The sequence below is a fragment of the Euprymna scolopes genome, chromosome 37, assembly GCF_053919585.1.
Source record: "Euprymna scolopes isolate OS-2025 chromosome 37, ASM5391958v1, whole genome shotgun sequence".
Classification (NCBI taxonomy): domain Eukaryota; kingdom Metazoa; phylum Mollusca; class Cephalopoda; order Sepiida; family Sepiolidae; genus Euprymna; species Euprymna scolopes.
Window position 1 is genome coordinate 70873985 of NC_136518.1, and position 5174 is coordinate 70879158.

Consider the following 5174-nt stretch of genomic DNA (forward strand, 5'->3'; position numbering starts at 1 on the left):
CGTATTAAACATGATAGCGCCGTTGCGAGATGTTAAGACTCAAGAAGACGAAATATAATGTCCCGTAAATGAACTACCGTGATTTAGTCAAATCGTTTAATAAAATGAATTTTTTGATTGGTGCTTGTTAAAACTTGACATGTCGAAAATAGTAATATATCCAAAAATTACGAAAATTGATAAAGTAGAAAATTATTTATAGTTAAAAGCAAATTTTACGGAAAATTGGGTAATATTGCATTTTCCTTAGATGTTATAATGTAAACAATGAAGAGTTCACAGACAGGGGACATAATTCAGAACGAATATATTAGATTACATGTTCATGATTGCGATGTTTGTTGTCTATAGCAATAGACTTTATTTTACTAAAGACACAAAAGCAGTTGTTCTACTCGATGATCTTTCGTAATTTTTGGATATATTACTATTTTCGAAATGACATATAAGTACGTACTATTGTTTTTGCTTAAAACGACATATTAAAAAAATAATTCCGTCGACTCTATCTTAATAAGTTCCGATATATCGGCCCTAGCAACATAGCTTAAAAGCGACAATTTGTCGATTCTATATTGACAAGCACCCTTTGATTTTTTGAGTGGCCTCCCTTGAATTAGTTTTCAGGTATATCTTTGATGCTTAACATTTAGTTAATATTTCCCAACTATTGCTTGTTTAACGTTGTTACTTTATTTTTATTATTTTTATTGTGTTTCTAAATAAAACCGATATTTAATAGCCTAGACAAAAAGACAGAGCTTTCACATTCCTTGGTAATAGCTGTTTTAATTCGAAATTGTCAAAAGGTTTTAATCTGTCGCTATCCACCCAGTCGTTCTATTTTAATTAATTAAATTTTTCATTAATTTGATTATCTTCCCACAAATAAGCACACACTTTTGATTACTTAAACAATGAAAATAAATAAGTGTGTGTTTTTTTATGTAAAAGTGTCAAATTATTTCTGCCCTTGACGAATATGTGTGCTGTTTCTCATTTTATTTTCTAAGACACACACACACACATTAAAATTTATAAACTCATTTGCTCTGGGAATTACAGCATTCACCCCCCACCAAACCTCTTTGGTCAAAAAGCAGGACGCTTGAGAATTGGACGACGTAACTAAAAGCACATCTTTTTTTTTCGTTTTTTTTTTTTTTTTTGTCAAAAATATGAATTTTTGACCAATCAGGGCTCTATTTAAAAAAACTCTTTTTTGCAAGCCTCTGGGAGCTGCTAAAGAAATATAAAAGGCATGTAGAACTTCTCTCGTCAAAGAAAGGGATAACCGACACCAACAACAACGCTCGCTGAGTGAAATTCAGTAGCTGAAATGACAGCTTTTCTCGCACATCAAAGAACATTGCTTGACTATCTCTTTCTCTCACGGGAAAAATCTTTGTGATCGGTTTTCGGCCAGAAATTTGGCTGTTAAGGGGTCAAAGTTCAACGATATGACATTTAATAACTCTACCTAACTCCTCCGACAATTTTGGGTCTAAACACTTGAAACTTTAGATATAAGTTCCTTGGACATGGATCAAACTTAATAACTTGATTTGAACCAAAAACAATAAATGCTAAGGGGTCATAATAGGTTTCAAAGTTTTAAAAAATTGACCTCTGCGGTCTCTACCAAATTACTCAGACAATTTCTGGTCTAAACATTTGAAATTTTACATAAAAGCTATTCAGAGATAGAGCAAGCTTTTTAATCGGTTTGGCTCGAAAATTTTTAGTTACCAATGTATAAATGTATGTATGTATGTATGTATCTATGTATGTATGTATGTATGTTCTGGGTCAACGGCCAACTAGCACCGTGTATATTTGTGTGTGTGTGTGTGTATGTGTATTGGGGTGGAGAGGGCTCCCGTAAGACGTGGTGAAGGCAACCTTTCTAGGAGAAGCAAACTCTGATTTAAAAAACCTTAAAGTGGAAGACCAGTATCCGCATTAAGTTGGTCTGCAGTTTAATTTGTTGCTGGCTATCTTGCTCTTGCTTGTTGCTGGATCTCAACATTTTGAACCAAGCTGTCGTACAAAGCTAAGACTCTGTAACATCATATTTTTATAGATACTCCCTCAGACATTTTGGCTCATGGATTTTAAATGTCTGAGGGAGTGGCACTCGTCTGACAAGACGTTGCAATCATCATGTATGTATGTATGTATGTATGTATGTATGTATGTATGTGTGCCTAAAACTTTTGAGAGACGACGGATTTTTACAAAATCAGTATCGTTTTGAAGTTCGACCTTTCAGACGACAAAGATCGAAAAATTGGCTAAAAATATCAATATCTTCACCTGCAAGACATAAAATAATACATTGTTAGTTGCAATTGAGTGAGAAAAACAAAAAATGAAAATAATTTATGTTTGTTTAGGCGGTGCCAGTAACATTTTTACCTTTTGGACGTGCAAAGGTTAGAGGCTATTTTGCAACCTAAAATACACATCTGCCAATTTAGCTATATACTACGCTTGCACAAACTAATAGAAATGCAGGTAAGTTGAACTTGACTTCTGTCGAAAATAACAGACGCTTCGTCGCTTCACTGACGTCATTGACGGCAACTCTTTTGATTGAAAAGAAATCCAAATACACCCTGACTTATAATAAAGTGTAACAGCTGCGGCGTTGTAGACGGATGTGTGTTAATAAAAAAAATCAACCACATTTTGCTGTCCTTAATTTTGATTGGCTAACATGCACACACCCACAAAACACACCCTCTATACAAGTAAAAACTTGTTTAGTATTGATTTTATGATGGTATATTTACAACTTATTTAATCATTTCGTATTATCTGATTCAGGTTAAAACAAGCGCAAAAAAAGGAGAAATAATAACAAAAATAAAGAACAAACAAAACAGGATGACTAATATTTTTATTATTCAACGTAAATTGTTTAAGTTTTAATAATAAATTTTCTTTTTATTATTTCTATATTAAATACGTCTCTACGTATGCGTAAAAGGCACGTTGTATGTGTGCACGCGCGCGCGCGTGTGTGTGAGTGAGTTCCCTATAGGCTGCAAAACAGCCAGGTCGATTTTTGTTTAAATTTCACCCAAATGTACTTTAAACGTATGTCATAATCACGTCAACACACCGGTTTCCGTTAGATCGTCGAAGTTAAGCAACGTTGAGTCTGGTCAGTACCAGATGGGTGACCAATTTGTGAATTTCCAGATGCTGTATATAGGAGGACGTCGATACCTCCCTGGAAGAGTTGCAAAATCTTAACGTCGTCATCTCCCCCCCCCCCCACGGGGATATACATGTGATTGGGAACCGCTTGTGAATTTTATACTCCCTTGGAACTTCCTCTTTCGGAGGAAGTTGGTTGAACCCATATAGGATTAGTGTCATTTCCAAATGTACTTATGAGTCTGGGAATGTTCTTAGACAGGTTTTGTATCGGAATGCCTCCAATGAATATAGAAAATCGTTAATTGAAACATCCGCTTCAAGAAGGAGTTTGATTTTTACCATAGTTAACATCTTATACAGCATAGCATCACTGTTATATTAGCAGATATTCAGCTACAGTCGGAGTTACCTCCCTTTAAAAAATGTAAGCTTTCGCTCTACGTGAATAAAATGAGACTGGCAGTCGGCTATCTTAGTTTTAACGAGTATACTTCGTCTTGTCTTATTGCACTGTGGTGGGCCCCCGACTGGAACAGGCAGCCAATCAATTTGATTGAAAAATAGTCGATTTCACTGATTTCGATGATGATAAAAGTATTGGAAATGTGGAACATTCGTTGATCCGCATTCAATCCCGGGCAACGTCGGATAGTTCTGTAGCAGACGCAAATAGACCTTTTTCCTCTTGCACATATTCCTCCCTGATTGAGTGATGTGGCCATACACTGGCCAATCAGAGGAGTAGCGCATGAATATTTTTAACCCCCAAGAACCTGACAGCTTCCGGTCCTGAGAAGAAAAAACTCTCTCTTACTCCACCAGCTTTCAAAGGGACTAGACCTTTCGCTCCTCTGCTCCTACTAGGTATCAGACGACAGCCACCGGCTGTAACTACCTAGTAAGCAGTGAAGTCCCGAACCTTCCTTCCTTCTTTTCCTCCTTCGAGTTTAATGCCTTTTTAAATAAACCTTTTCCTTGTTAAGTTTAAGAAGTGGTTTGTTGTTTGTTCGGAAAATTGTGTTAAATTATTTTATTAGGGAGCGCCTTAAAAGCACCAAATATTAATCCCTAAAGGTCTGCTAGTAACTTTAAAAAATAAGATGTAATCACATGACGTAATAGAAAGAAAGGGCGCGTTAAATACCATCCAACGTGAAGAACAATAGTCAGCAAGATTTCGGGGGGGGGGGGGCGGGGAGTATTTCGTCTGTTGCACGTACATCTCTTTGTCTGTCTCTATGTTTGTAATCGTGATACATATAGTATGTGTGCATAAGGGGTCATAATAGGGGTCAAAGATAAAAAAAATTGACTTCTGCGGTCTCTACCAAATTACTCAGACAATTTCTGGTCTAAACACTTGATATTTTACATAAAAGGTATTCAGATATAGAGCAAGCTTTTTAATCGGTGTGGATCGAAAAATGTTTCGTTACCAATATATAAATGTATGCAGGTATGTATGTTTGCATGTCTGCTTAAAACTTTCGACAGAGGCGACATATTTTACCAAGATCCATATCGTTTTTAAGTTCGACCTTTCAGACGACAAATTCGAAAAATTGGCTAAAAGCATTAATATCTTAACCTTCAACTGGGCACTTTTTTACGGGGGGGGGTCGCTTTTTTCGCCGATATTTTTGAAAGTCATCCTCTCCTTTCAATTGTCTAGCTTTAATTTAAACATAAGTAACTTCCGGTTTGTTGGTGATCGTAACAGCAAAAACGTCAGGTATTTTTCCCGTTCTTTTCCTCCTTCGCGGTACGGGTTCGAGACTGCCTTCCTTCTACCACTTTTTTTTTTTGGCTCAACATACACATCCAAGGGCTGAAATACTAGTATATATATATATATATATATATATATATATATATATATATATATATATATATATATAAATTTCGACAGAGGCGACGAATTTTCACAAGATCAGTATCGTTTGAAGCTCGACCCTTTAGACGACAAATACCGAAAAATTGGCTAAAAACATTAATTTCTTCACCCT